Genomic DNA, 14,947 nt, shown 5'->3' on the forward strand with positions numbered 1-14,947 from the left:
TAGTGGAGCCCGGTGCTGGTGGAAAAAATACGGGGGACCCTTACGCTTTTTGTCCCCTGTATTTTTTGCACCAGGACCAGGCGCAGAGCCCGGTGCTGGTTGTTTAAATATGGGGGAACCCCAGTAAATTTTTTCCCCTTATTTTTACAACCAGTACCGGCTCAAAGAGCCCGAGGTTGGTTATACTTAGAAGGGGGACCCCACGCAATTTTTTGGGGGAATTTTTAACTCTTTCACACCCCTTCCCACTGATAAACATGCACGGATCTCACTGATCCATGCATGCCTATCAGAAAACGGTAAAAAAAAGCAGATCTATTTGAAAACTGTTTTTTTTACGATTTGTACTTTTTCACGGCAGTGTTTGGCTATTGCCGGCAGTGATTGTGAATACGAATTTTTTGTAAATTACCGAGTTGTTTAAAATAACAGGCGTGTTTGACCGATGGTGTATTCATTCATATTTTTTTTCTCTGCCTTCAAAAAAAATACAAATGCCCTCATCACTGTCGAGATTTGTGTTTAGTAAATTCCTGAGATGACACTTTGAAAAAAAAAACACCAAATCGGTCAAAATCGGGAGCTTAGTAAATATATACCCTGGTCTTGGCTCAATGCCAGGTTTTCTTATGAAGAAAACTGCACCCTGGTCCATGCCATGGTTCAGGTGTACCCACGCATACAGGACTCCTGCATACCAGAAGAAGGCCACATGGAGGTCAGTCCAGGATGCAGTAAACACAGTCTGCTCCTGCTATTAGGAACTTAGGAACATTAAGAAGAGGTATGGAGACATCACATGAAGGTGAAGGTGAAGATGCTGAGGAGTGCCACAAGGGTAGCAGGACAGAAGAAGGATGAGATGCACTGGCAGCTCCTACAAAGGTGCTCCTACTGTAGGAGTGCATTTAGTAGACACGGACTGACTACAGGGAAATGTTCCCTTTAAACTGTAACAACCTAATTCAGTAGCAAGTGTGATTTTGTTTTAGGGCCTCTTTACAGATAAATTCATATATTTCACATAATTGTTTTGGTTTAAATAAAATAGTACAAACTTTTTTGTCATATAAAGTATACATAAATCTGTGCATATGATAAATAAGTGGCACTGTCCCTGAAGAGGTTACGAGTTTGTATATGTAATTAGTGAAACTGTAAATGTTATGTTTATTAAAGAATGGTGGTAATGGTAATTTGGTAATGTTTGCTATGGTGGTCATTCCGAGTTTTTCGCTGGTTAGCAGTTTTTAGCAGTCGTGCAAATGCTATGCCGCCTCCCACTGGGAGTGTATTTTAGCTTAGCAGAAGTGCGAACAAAAGTTTTTTTGTGCAGTTTTAGAGTAGCTCAAAACCTACTCAGTGCTTGCGATCACTTCAGACTGTTCAGTTCCTGTTTTGACGTCACAACACGCCCTGCATTCGCCCAGCCATGCCTGCGTTTTTCCTGGCACGCCTGCGTTTTTTCAAACACACCCTGAAAACGGTCAGTTGATACCCAGAAACGCCCACTTCATGTCACTCACACTGCGGCAACCAGTGCGAATGAAAAGCTTTGCTAGACCCTGCGTGAAACTACATCGTTCGTTGTAATAGTACGATGCGCGTGCGCATTGCGACGCATACGCAGAAGTGACTTTTTTTCCCTCATCGCTGCACAGCAAACAAATGCAGCTAGCAATCAACTCGGAATGACGACCTATGTGCGGATTCAAACACACCAACCAGTCTTTTTGGGTTGGGAAGGCCATTTACACATTATGTAAGGTTTTACTGTAGAATGCATAATTAAAAAAAAAAATTGCTTACATAGTAAAAGCTTTGCCAAATGACTAAATGTGTTTTTTTTTATTCCCACAGCTGCTGTGCGCAGGCGTACGCAACCACCAAAGATCCGGTGGCAAGAGAGAGACACACACACACAGAGGAGGCTGGTAAGTATGGTTTCAAAAAACACACACACACATAATGTTCATTAACACATGTACTGTATATACAAATGTCTCCTCCTACATCTTTGCTTCAGTCAGGCTAAAGAGATGAATGGTGTATCTTTTTGCTCATTTTCCCATAGAAAATGCTTCTTATTCACAAAGGGATGCAATAGGACGCACAAGCAGATCCTGCTGATTAAAAGTCCTCAATGAGCACTAACTGTCTACGTTTTAGTGATATGCATGCTTGAGCACAGATGGTTAACATATAACTGAGGTACTAGTTAAGTCACCTGTGCTCAAGTATGGGTATACTTAAATCCTGGAATGTTACTCTGCCTTGAGAACCATGGTTGGGAACCCCTGGTATAGGTTCTATCAAACATATTGAACTAATATAAACTACTGATGAGCGGGTTCGGATCCTCGGGATCCGAACCCGCCCGAACTTCACCTTTTTTTTCACGGGTCCGAGCAACTCGGATCCTCCCGCCTTGCTCGGTTAACCCGAGCGCGCCCGAACGTCATCATCCCGCAGTTGGATTCTCGCGAGATTCGTATTCTATATAAGGAGCCGCGCGTCGCCGCCATTTTTCACTCATGCATTGGAGATGATCGTGAGAGGACGTGGCTGGCGTCCTCTCAGTTTCTATGTTCAGTGGGCTGCAAATTGTGCTGCAAATATCTGTGCTCAGTGTGCTGCAAATATCTGTGCTCAGTGTGCTGCAAGTGCAAATATCTACGTTCTCTGCCTGAAAAATGCTCCATATCTGACTGTGCTCAGTGTGCTGCAAATATCTGTGCTCAGTGTGCTAATTGCTTTATTTGGGGACTGGGGACCAGCAGTATTATATAGTAGGAGGACAGTGCAGAGTTTTGCTGACCAGTGACCAGTGACCACCAGTATTATACGTTCTCTGCCTGAAAAACGCACCATATCTGTGCTTCATTGTAGTATATAGTAGGAGGACAGTGCAGAATTTTGCAGACCACCAGTATAACTATATATATATATATAGCAGCACGGTACAGTAGTCCACTGCTCTACCTACCTCTGTGTCGTCAAGTATACTATCCATCCATACCTGTGGTGCATTTCAGTTTTGCACAGTTTGCTGACCACCGGTATATACTATATAGCAGTACGGTACAGAAGGCCACTGCTCTACCTACCTCTGTGTCGTCAAGTATACTATCCATCCATACCTGTGGTGCATTTCAGTTTTGCACAGTTTGCTGACCACCGGTATATACTATATAGCAGTACGGTACAGAAGGCAACTGCTCTACCTACCTCTGTGTCGTCAAGTATACTATCCATCCATACCTGTGGTGCATTTCAGTTTTGCACAGTTTGCTGACCACCGGTATATACTATATAGCAGTACGGTACAGAAGGCCACTGCTCTACCTACCTCTGTGTCGTCAAGTATACTATCCATCCATACCTGTGCTGCATTTCAGTTTTGCACAGTTTGCTGACTACCAGTATATACTATATAGCAGTACGGTACAGTAGGCCACTGCTCTACCTACCTCTGTGTCGTCAAGTATACTATCCATCCATACCTGTGGTGCATTTCAGTTTTGCACAGTTTGCTGACCACCAGTATATACTATATAGCAGTACAGTACAGTAGGCCACTGCTCTACCTACCTCTGTGTCGTCAAGTATACTATCCATCCATACCTGTGGTGCATTTCAGTTTTGCACAGTTTGCTGTCCACCAGTATATAATATATAGCAGTACGGTACAGTAGGCCACTGCTCTACTTACCTCTGTGTCGTCAAGTATACTATCCATCCATACCTGTGGTGCATTTCAGTTTTGCACAGTTTGCTGACCACCAGTATATACTATATAGCAGTACGGTACAGTAGGCCACTGCTCTACCTACCTCTGTGTCGTCAAGTATACTATCCATCCATACCTGTGGTGCATTTCAGTTGTGCGCAATATATATAGTAGTAGGCCATTGCTATTGATATATTACTGGCATATAATTCCACACATTAAAAAATGGAGAACAAAAATGTGGAGGGTAAAATAGGGAAAGATCAAGATCCACTTCCACCTCGTGCTGAAGCTGCTGCCACTAGTCATGGCCGAGACGATGAAATGCCATCAACGTCGTCTGCCAAGGCCGATGCCCAATGTCATAGTAGAGAGCATGTAAAATCCCAAAAAATAAATCTCAGTAAAATGACCCAAAAATCTAAATCAAAATCGTCTGAGGAGAAGCGTAAACTTGCCAATGTGCCATTTACATGTTAGGGTCTCCTGCCCTGTGCTGCCACGTCGTCATGGCAACCGGGAGACAAGTGCTAGCGGAGTAACCTGAGCGCAGCTGATACTCCGGTTCGGGTCTTTTGCTGTGCAGTGGTTACAGGCTCTGTGCACGGCAGGGGATCCGGTGCTGGTTTTTGTGCCCACAGTCTGTGAGGTCTGAGTGGGGCGTGGACAGCACCTGCTTTATAAGGCCTCTTCTCAGGTTAAGCAGATGCTGCTGAATCTTTGTTGGTTGGTCAGTTCCTGAAAGTTAGCCAGTACTGTGTAGCTTTGTATTTGTTGTTGCTTACTGCAAATAGGCCTGGGGATTTGGTACTACACTCTGCCAATCCAGACCTAGCAGTAAGACTGGAGTCAGTCGTTTAGCTTGCTGGGGTTCTTTTACTACTCTGTGAACTTAGCAAGTTTGCGGCTGTATTCTAAAGGGGGGTACTCACGGGAGAGATGTGTGCTGAGCGATCTTAACACAGACCGCTCAGCACACATCTCTCTCCCCGCTCAGCACAGCACGATGTGCTGAGCGAGGGGGAAAGCCGACGGGGAGCCGCTCACTTCACACAACGGTGAAGTGAGCGACCCGCTAGATTGAGCCTGCATGCAGGCTCAATCTAGCACCGGCCCCGCGCATCGCTATTGCTGGGGGGCATACACACGGCAGATCCGTGCTTAAAATCTAAGCAATCTAGCAAGATTGCTTAGATTTTAAGCACGGATCTCTCCGTGTGTACCCCCCTTTAGACTTGCCTGCCTAAATCCTGTCTCACTGTGCAAGGTGTCAGGTGTCAGTTTAGTGGCAGTAAACTGAACCTGTGCACTGCAAGTGAGAATTAGGATTGTGGAGAATCTCCTTGTGTCTATCATTCCATCTCTGACCAAGGAGTTTACTGCCACACCCGTTGGTAACCCTTTAGGGTTTTGCTGTTGCCCTTAGCAACAGCATTTCGGGTTCTCTACGTATTAAAACACAACATCTTGCTTTTCCCATCTGAGCATTTCTAATACTAGGGAGACACCCAGTTCCTTAGCCTCTGGGCTTCTCTGTTCACTTTGTGTGTATTTTGTTACCCTATCACCTTCTGTGTCTGTCTGTGAGTTCATTTGCTTTGCATACCTATCCGTTCAGACACCAGTACATTCCTGCAGGCACTGGTGCATAACATATTCAGCAGCCTAATTCTCCTGTTGAAATTTTGTGGGAATATGGAGCATACCCCTCAAAATACGTTGCAACAGGTGGTCGATCAGGTGCAGGTCCTGACTCGACAATTTAATGATTTGTCCATTAAAATGCACACCTCCCAGGCCGCTGGCAGAGCTCCCGCAGCAGCAGCACCTTCAGGGGTTAAGGAGCCGAAAGTAAATCTCCCGGATCGTTTTTCTGGAGATCGCTCGCAGTTCTTTTGTTTCAAGGAGAGCTGCAAGCTATACTTCCGGCTTAGGCCTCAGTCTTCTGGGTCGGAGATTCAGCGGGTGGGCATAGTGATTTCCTTGCTACAAGGAGACCCACAGGTCTGGGCATATGGGTTGCAGCCTGACTGTCCGTCGCTTAAAAGTGTTGATGCTTTTTTTACGGCACTGGGCATGTTGTATGATGACCCTGACAAGACGGCCTCAGCCGAGGCTCAGATTTCGATCCTTAAGCAAGGGCGAAGGCAAGTTGAGGTTTACTGTACGGAGTTTCGGAGGTTGGCCCATGATACCCAGTGGAATGACCCAGCCCTGAGACACCAGTACCGAAGAGGTCTTTCTAACCAGATAAAGGACCAACTGGTACAATATCCCTTGCCTGATAGCTTGGATCAGCTCATGCAGTTATCCATCCGGGTGGATAGACGGCTGAGAGAGCGTAGGCTTGAAAGGTGTCAGGTCCGGGTGTTTTTGTGAATCCGTAAACCCTGAACCAACCACAGGTGTAGGTGCTGGTGGGAAATGAAAGCAGGGAGGACGAAGGAAGTTCCGTTTCATATTTTATTAGAAATAACAATTCAGTAAGGAGTTAAATGGCAAGTTGTTAATCATCATATTATACTGAAGTATTGCAGGAATGGCAGAAACAATATGCAGGATAACACTCAAAGATAAATAAAAGAAATGTTCATGAAACTGTATGCAAAACAAGCTGATGAATAAATGTAGAATTGTCCAAATATAAACAAGCTTTGATGCTGAACTGCAGAATGTGTTTAACTGGTTAATGCACACGTCCTGTGATCAAGCATACAATGCGAAACGTACGTCAGGAGGAGGAAGTATCGCGATCACGTGATGCGCACACGTGACCGCATTAGCCGGAATCCCTAGGACGGTTACCAGGCAACGGCCGCACAGCTCCGTCTTCTGAACGAGGAGACCCCGGCCACACGCCGCTGCAGCCCTGGAAGCACTGGCACAGCAACAAGCGGGTCTCGCAGTGACAGCGACACCGGAGCTGGTATCGTATACCCCGCACTTTGTACTTTGTGAACTGCACTTTAATTATTAAGCTTGTTAGCACAATCAATTCAATTTTCCTGAGCAACCAACATTCATCGAGCTATATATGCATGTCAAACAACCATGCACAACTGCAAATTAAACTGGATAAACTGTTCCAACTAGCAACATCATAAGTAATGCATTATTTTTTCTCCCTCAGCAATAAGGTATACAAAGCTGGGATCATCCATACTTGCTACAAACATCAATAGCAAGCTACCACTAACTCATATGTACTAATGACTGTGTGTCTCTCCATTCGAAACTCACCAATATATCAATGGTAAACCTCAGCAAATACTTGTGCTAAGTATCTACAAGCATCTAGTCACAGCCTGCTTTCCTATAATCATACAAGTACTGATTATAGGTTCCAGGCATAAGGCACATTATAGCCATTATCTGGTTAAGTGCATAGGGGTGTACTATCACTAATTATTATTTTGAAAACCTACTGCCACATTTAAGATGCGCAGTTTAATTATAACCTGCATTTATATAGCGGTATAATTTGGTACGGCCGGTCTGGTGCCCTCTGGGCGTTTCTTGGAGTGAAAGGCAAGTCCTAATTGTGGACATTGTGTGGTGTTCAGGAATTTTACCCGCATAATAGGCCTTCACTCATATGTATATTATTGTCTGTGGTTGATATGTCACAGGGTAGCTAAGCCTGGTGGCTGCACATTATCTCATTTTTTTGACCATTGTACTATATAGACATACAAATATCAATTATGTCAGTTACATACTCATGAACCTGGATGACTCAAAAGGGTGAGTACAATATTTGCGGTCATACCTCACTGGGAATGCCCAATCTCTTCTGACCTTGGAAGCTAAGCAGTGAAAGGCCGGGTTAGTAATAGGATGGGTGACCACCTCTGAACACCCTGGTACCGCAATAAATTGATTCCCCTATAGTGTCATCTGCACTAAAAATATTGGGCAATTGAATTTTCAAAATATTGGTTTGCAGCGGTGATAGGCAAGTCCTAATTGTGGATATTGCGTGTTTTGAAAAAAACCTTTTTTCCACAAAACAGGCCATCACCCATGCTCATATTTCACTGTGGCTGCCATGTCACAAGGTGACTAAACCAATTGGCTGCACACATTTGGGTGACTCAATAGGGTGAGTACGACATTTGCGGTCATACCTCACTGGAGATGCCCAATCTCTTCTGACCTTGGAAGCTAAGCAGTGAAAGGCCGGGCTAGTACTAGGATGGGAGACCACCTCTGAACACCCTGGTACTGCAATAAGTTGACTCCCCTATATAGTGTCACCTAGACATATACTATTGGGTACCGGACTCTTATATGGCCTATGATTTAATTCTCTGCATTTACCACAATCCATAATGGATATCTGCTGAATAAATGATGGTCATACAATACATGAGTCACAATGTGCAATGATTAATGAATTTTGTTACCACAGCCATAATTTCCGACAATTGGTAGATTGTGATATGGATATCACGTATTACTTATAAACTCTCTTTTTTTCATATTTTCGCAAAGCTTTTAACTTTCAATGCAGATACTCCTTAATTCTTATTTTACGTGTTACCTAATAAAAATGGTTTTATCAGTAACAAATTACATTGCCATGTTTTGAATTAGAGTGCTCCCAAAAAAGAGTCTACTTACCAACACTTCTTTGTTTTGGTTTTTTCTGACTGTCTAAATTTGACTCTGGGGAGCACCACTGGAAGCAACATTTATTGGGATTAGGATTAAATTTCCATATACCCCCAGTTGCTATATCTAGAAGCAATTCAGGGATAATTCAGTTTTTCAGAGGCTACTATTTATCAGATCAAGGACTTGTGCGGTTCCCAATATTTTTCTTTCTATGAAGAAATAACTGTAAGGGTTCGCAATGGAGTTTTGAGAGTTAACTGAGAGACTGTGAAGAATTATCCTTGTAATGACAACATAACAAATAAAAAGTTCTGAATTGGGTTACTTGCGGGTTCCGGAGATCACTGTGAAACTGTAGTAGATGACAAGGTGATGAATGGGTTAAATGCAGAGTTGAACAAACGAACAGCTGAGAGAAACAGAATCCTCCAGACTTTGAATGATAGGCAGACTGACAAGGTAACCTCATGCAGGACACTGGGAATCCAACTATTTCCAATAGGAGTGCAATTAACTGGCAGCACAGCAGAGAGCCGGTAGATCTTTCAGCAGTGAAGGCTGCAGACGGACCTCTGGGAACGGAGGCGATATCTGGACCACGGGAATCACACAGGAATGCACGGAGAGAGCTCAGAGCTAGAGCACAGCTTTGATACAACAAAGCACTGGCCCAGAGTGACATAATCCCAGCCTACTTAAAGGCAGCACAAGCACGGGATTGGCTTACACCTGCCCACAGGTGTTTTCACAAGTGCTCAGTATTAGCTATTTGGTCTCCAACATGGCCACCTCCTATACAGCAGACACACCGCAGTGCCTTAGGCCATTTGGTCCCCGCACTCACAGTTCCCAGACTCTGCATTACCTGTGCCATTGATCACGCCGAGTCCCCACACGGGCGCACAGCACCGCGAGCAACCGCACTGGCAACGGATGAACCCCAGAACCCGCAAAGGTGAGAGACCGGTTCGTGACAGTACCCCCTCTTCTACGGGTGGTCTCCGAACACCTTTGAACCTTGTCAGGATTTTTGGAGAAGTATTTCTGTACCAGTCTTGGAGCATGAACATCTTCAGAGAAAACCCAGGATCTCTCCTCCGGACCGTAACCCTTCCAGTCGACCAGAAACTGTAAACGTCCATATCGGGAACGTGAGTCCACAATCTCCTTAACTTCAAATTCCTCATTCTGCAAAGAGTGAACTTTAGGAGATTTGGACTGGGTAGTACGGAACTTATTGAGAATCAAAGGCTTCAGTAAAGATGTATGAAAGGCGTTAGGAATTCTCAAAGACGGTGGCAGCTTGACCTTGTATGACACAGGGTTGAGTACCTTTACAATGGGAAATGGACCAATAAACCTGGGAGCAAATTTCTTAGAAGGAACTTTGAACTTGAGATTGCGCGTAGAAATCAAAACTTGGTCTCCCACTTTGTAATTCGGTACAGCTTTACGTTTTCTATCTGCAAAAGATTTATAACGAGCGGAAGTTTTGACCAAGGACTTACGTACACAACTCCAGATGCTAGAGAGACGTTGAAGCTCTTGATCTGCCGCTGGGACCTCTAGGGCTGGCAATGGATGAAACTCTGGCACACGAGGATGAAAGCCGAAGTTAATATAAAAGGGCGTAGATTCTGAAGATGAATGGAAGAGATTATTATGAGCAAATTCTGCCAATGGAAGGTAGTCAACCCAGTCATCCTGTGAGGACGATATATATAGCCGGAGAAATGTTTCAAGGTCTTGGTTGACTCTCTCAGTTTGTCCATCTGTCTGAGGATGATATGCAGAAGAAAAGTTCAACTTGACATTTAAAGATGAACAAAGCGACCTCCAAAACTTGGCCACAAACTGTGTTCCCCGATCAGAGATAATTTCTCGAGGAAGGCCATGCAACTTGAAGATTTCAGAGATGAACAATCTGGCTAGTAAAGGGGCTGATGGTAACCCAGTTAATGAAATGAAATGTGCCATTTTCGAAAATCGATCCACTATCACCCAAATGGTATTTCGCCCTTTTGATGGAGGTAGATCGGTCACGAAATCCATTGAGATATGAGTCCATGGTTGTTTGGGTATGGATAGTGGATGTAGTAGACCTGGTGGAGAACTTCTTGGACTCTTATGTTGGGCACATTTAGGACATGCTGCTATAAACTCTTGGACATCGGCTTTGAGACGTGGCCACCAATAAGACTGTTGAATAAATTTGAGAGTCTTTAGAACCCCAGGATGACCCATGAAGGAAGAGGAGTGAGCCCAGGTAAGCAGCCGTTTTCGAAGACTTGTGGCGACAAAGGTCTTGCCAAGCGGAGGAACTGGAGAGGTTCCAGTCATTAAAAAGGACGTAGGATTCACAATGGCTTGATTCGTGGTAGCATCGTTTAATTCAGAAGAAGCAAAGGACCGGGAAAGGGCATCTGCCTTTTTGTTCTGAGACCCTGGACGATAGGTGAGTTTGAAATCAAATCGTGAGAAGAAAAGCGCCCATCGAGCTTGTCGTGGATTCAAACACTGAGCTGACTGCAGATACAGAAGATTCTTATGATCAGTATAAACTGTAATGCGATGTTGAGCTCCTTCTAGAAGGTATCTCCACTCCTCAAATGCCAACTTGATGGCAAGTAACTCTTGCTCACCGATTGCATAATTACGTTCTGCCGGGAGGAACTTACGGGAGAAATATCCACAGGGATGGACCTTTTTATCTTCAAAGACTTGTGACAACACAGCTCCTACTGCTTCTGTAGATGCATCCACCTCTAGTAGAAAGGGACGATTCAAATCAGGCTGTCGAAGAATGGGGGCTGACACAAAGGCTTGCTTTAAATCAGAGAAGGCTTTGATTGCTTCAGAAGACCAGTTCGTAGGATTTGCTCCCTTGCGAGTTAGGGCTGTGATGGGAGCAGCTAACGTAGAATAATTCTTGATGAATCTCCTATAGAAATTCGCAAAGCCAAGAAATCGCTGAATCCCCTTGAGAGTTGAAGGAGTGGACCAATCTCGGATAGCTTGTACCTTACCTGGATCCATACATAGCTCTGATCCAGAAATGATGTAACCAAGGAACGGTATGGAAGATACTTCAAAAGTGCACTTCTCTAACTTACAATAAAGTTGATTTTTCCTCAGACGTGTCAGAACCTCTTTAACTTGGTGACGGTGAGACTTTAGATCCTTCGAGAATATTAGGATATCATCCAGGTACACTACTAGACACTTGTAGAGAAGATCACGAAAAAGTTCATTCACATAGCTTTGAAAAACTGCAGGTGCATTACAAAGACCAAAGGGCATTACGAGGTATTCGTAATGCCCATCCCGGGTATTAAAAGCAGTCTTCCACTCGTCCCCTGCACGGATGCGGATTAAATTGTAGGCCCCTCGGAGATCCAGTTTTGTAAACACAGTAGCTCCCTTTACCCGGTCAAATAATTCTGGAATTAAGGGTAATGGATACTTGTTTTTCACAGTGATCTCATTGAGTCCACGGTAATCTATGCATGGTCGTAACCCACCGTCCTTCTTCTTAACGAAAAAGAATCCGGCTCCTGCAGGTGAAGAAGATGGTCTGATAAATCCTTTGATTAGATTTTCCTGTATATAGTCAGACATAGCTTGCGTCTCTGGGATGGATAGCGGATAAATTCGTCCCCTAGGAGGGGTTTTGCCTGGAACCAGGACGATTGGGCAGTCCCATTCGCGGTGAGGAGGTAGAGAGTCTGCTGCTTGTTTACTGAAAACATCTGCAAAAGATTGATACACCGGAGGTAGGTCGGGAAGGCTAATTGACCGGAGAGGTACAATTGAGGCTAAACAGTCCTTGGTACAAGATTTACTGCACGAAAGGACTTCCATGGTTTGCCAATTGAGTTGAGGATTATGTTTCTGCAGCCAAGGTAAACCAAGTATCACATCTTGAGAGGCTTTGGGAATCACGTAGAAGGAGAGGTATTCGGAATGGAGCACACCAACTTTCATCTTGAGACATACGGTTCGATGAGTAATTATACCGTCTGGAATTCGACTTCCATCCACTGCTGTAACGGCAACTGCTGCTTCCAGAGGCATGGTTTGAACTTTAGACCGCATGACAAAGGCTGAGGAGATGAAGTTCTCGGCTGCCCCGGAATCTAGGAGAGCTGAAACCTTCACTGTAGAACTTGGAACTTCTAATTGAATAGACAAGGTCGGCTCTTTCCCAGAACGTGGTTCTAAAGTAACTCCTAGCTTAAGCTCCCTTGAATAAGCTAGGAGCGAGAGTTTTCCAGGCCGGAGTTTGCAGGATTTAACTAAATGTTCGGAGGACCCACAGTACATGCAGAGGTTACCCTGTCGACGATGAAGTCGTTCCTCCTCTGTGAGGCGAGAGCGCCTAATCTGCATAGGTTCTTCTGTTGTTACCGGCGACTGTGATGAAGAATCTTGTCGAGGCCTAGGATGATAACGTGGACTAGATCGCTCTGTCCTGGATTTCTCTAAAGATCGCTCTCTGTAGCGTAGGTCAAGTTTGTTACAGAGAGAAATCAATTCATCCAGTGTAGTAGGCACATCCCGGATGGTTAAATCATCCTTGATTTTCTCTGAAAGTCCATTCCAAAACGCGGCGATCAGGGCCTCCTTATTCCAATTTAACTCTGAAGACAACGTACGAAACTGAATAATATATTGACTGACAGGACGTAAACCTTGACGCAAACGGAGAATCTCTAAAGATGCTGAGGTGGTTCTGCCTGGTTCGTCAAAGATTCTCCGGAAGGATGATACGAACTCCTTGTAATTAGAGAGGATAGGATCACCTCTTTCCCATAATGGAGATGCCCACTCCAGAGCCTGACCGGAGAGGAGGGCAATAATATATGCAACCTTAGAACGAGCTGATGGGAAACTGGCGGACAACAGTTCAAACTGGATCTCGCATTGATTCAGGAATCCTCTGCAAAGTTTTGGGGTTCCGTCAAACTTACTTGGAGAGGGTAACTGCAAACAGGACGTAGGTAGCGTCTCAGGAGAAGCTGTAGTGGTAACTGGGACAACTGGAGTTGGAATCTGGACTAGAGACGTTTTAATAGCTGTATGAAGAATCTCTAAACGGTCTGCCATAGTTTGCATAAACTGCACTATTTGTGTCTGTATAGACTCCTGGTTTTCCAGACGGGAAAGGATATCTGATGTAGCACCGCCTCATGCGAATTGGTCACTTGACGGATCCATGTGGCCAGTGCTTACTGTCAGGTCCGGGTGTTTTTGTGAATCCGTAAACCCTGAACCAACCACAGGTGTAGGTGCTGGTGGGAAATGAAAGCAGGGAGGACGAAGGAAGTTCCGTTTCATATTTTATTAGAAATAACAATTCAGTAAGGAGTTAAATGGCAAGTTGTTAATCATCATATTATACTGAAGTATTGCAGGAATGGCAGAAACAATATGCAGGATAACACTCAAAGATAAATAAAAGAAATGTTCATGAAACTGTATGCAAAACAAGCTGATGAATAAATGTAGAATTGTCCAAATATAAACAAGCTTTGATGCTGAACTGCAGAATGTGTTTAACTGGTTAATGCAGACATGAAGAAATAACTGTAAGGGTTCGCAATGGAGTTTTGAGAGTTAACTGAGAGACTGTGAAGAATTATCCTTGTAATGACAACATAACAAATAAAAAGTTCTGAATTGGGTTACTTGCGGGTTCCGGAGATCACTGTGAAACTGTAGTAGATGACAAGGTGATGAATGGGTTAAATGCAGAGTTGAACAAACGAACAGCTGAGAGAAACAGAATCCTCCAGACTTTGAATGATAGGCAGACTGACAAGGTAACCTCATGCAGGACACTGGGAATCCAACTATTTCCAATAGGAGTGCAATTAACTGGCAGCACAGCAGAGAGCCGGTAGATCTTTCAGCAGTGAAGGCTGCAGACGGACCTCTGGGAACGGAGGCGATATCTGGACCACGGGAATCACACAGGAATGCACGGAGAGAGCTCAGAGCTAGAGCACAGCTTTGATACAACAAAGCACTGGCCCAGAGTGACATAATCCCAGCCTACTTAAAGGCAGCACAAGCACGGGATTGGCTTACACCTGCCCACAGGTGTTTTCACAAGTGCTCAGTATTAGCTATTTGGTCTCCAACATGGCCACCTCCTATACAGCAGACACACCGCAGTGCCTTAGGCCATTTGGTCCCCGCACTCACAGTTCCCAGACTCTGCATTACCTGTGCCATTGATCACGCCGAGTCCCCACACGGGCGCACAGCACCGCGAGCAACCGCACTGGCAACGGATGAACCCCAGAACCCGCAAAGGTGAGAGACCGGTTCGTGACAAAAGGGAGACTGAGGTTTCCTTCTTTCCCAAGGGAACCTCAGACTCTGAGGAATTTTCCGAGGAGCCTATGCAGATTGGGGCTACCCGCCTCTCCTCGCGTGAGAAGACGCGGAGGAGACAGCAGGGGTTGTGTTTGTACTGTGGGAATAAAGGTCATGTGGTAGTATCATGCCCAGAAAAGCCGGAAAACTTCAGGACCTGAGGGTGATGGGAAATATCCTGTCAGGCCAGAAGTCAGAATTTCCCAAGAAGACTTTTAT

At 44.7% G+C, this 14,947-nt stretch overlaps 2 pseudogenes; both read left to right on the forward strand.

Annotated features, from left to right (window-relative positions):
- The first annotated feature begins 7,485 nt into the window (after positions 1-7,485).
- LOC134929911 (5S ribosomal RNA) lies at positions 7,486-7,605 on the forward strand (annotated as a pseudogene).
- Positions 7,606-7,843: 238 nt separating this feature from the next.
- On the forward strand, positions 7,844-7,963 carry LOC134931647 (5S ribosomal RNA; annotated as a pseudogene).
- The last annotated feature ends 6,984 nt before the right edge of the window (positions 7,964-14,947 follow it).

The sequence above is a fragment of the Pseudophryne corroboree genome, chromosome 5, assembly GCF_028390025.1.
Source record: "Pseudophryne corroboree isolate aPseCor3 chromosome 5, aPseCor3.hap2, whole genome shotgun sequence".
NCBI classification, from domain to species: Eukaryota; Metazoa; Chordata; class Amphibia; order Anura; family Myobatrachidae; genus Pseudophryne; species Pseudophryne corroboree.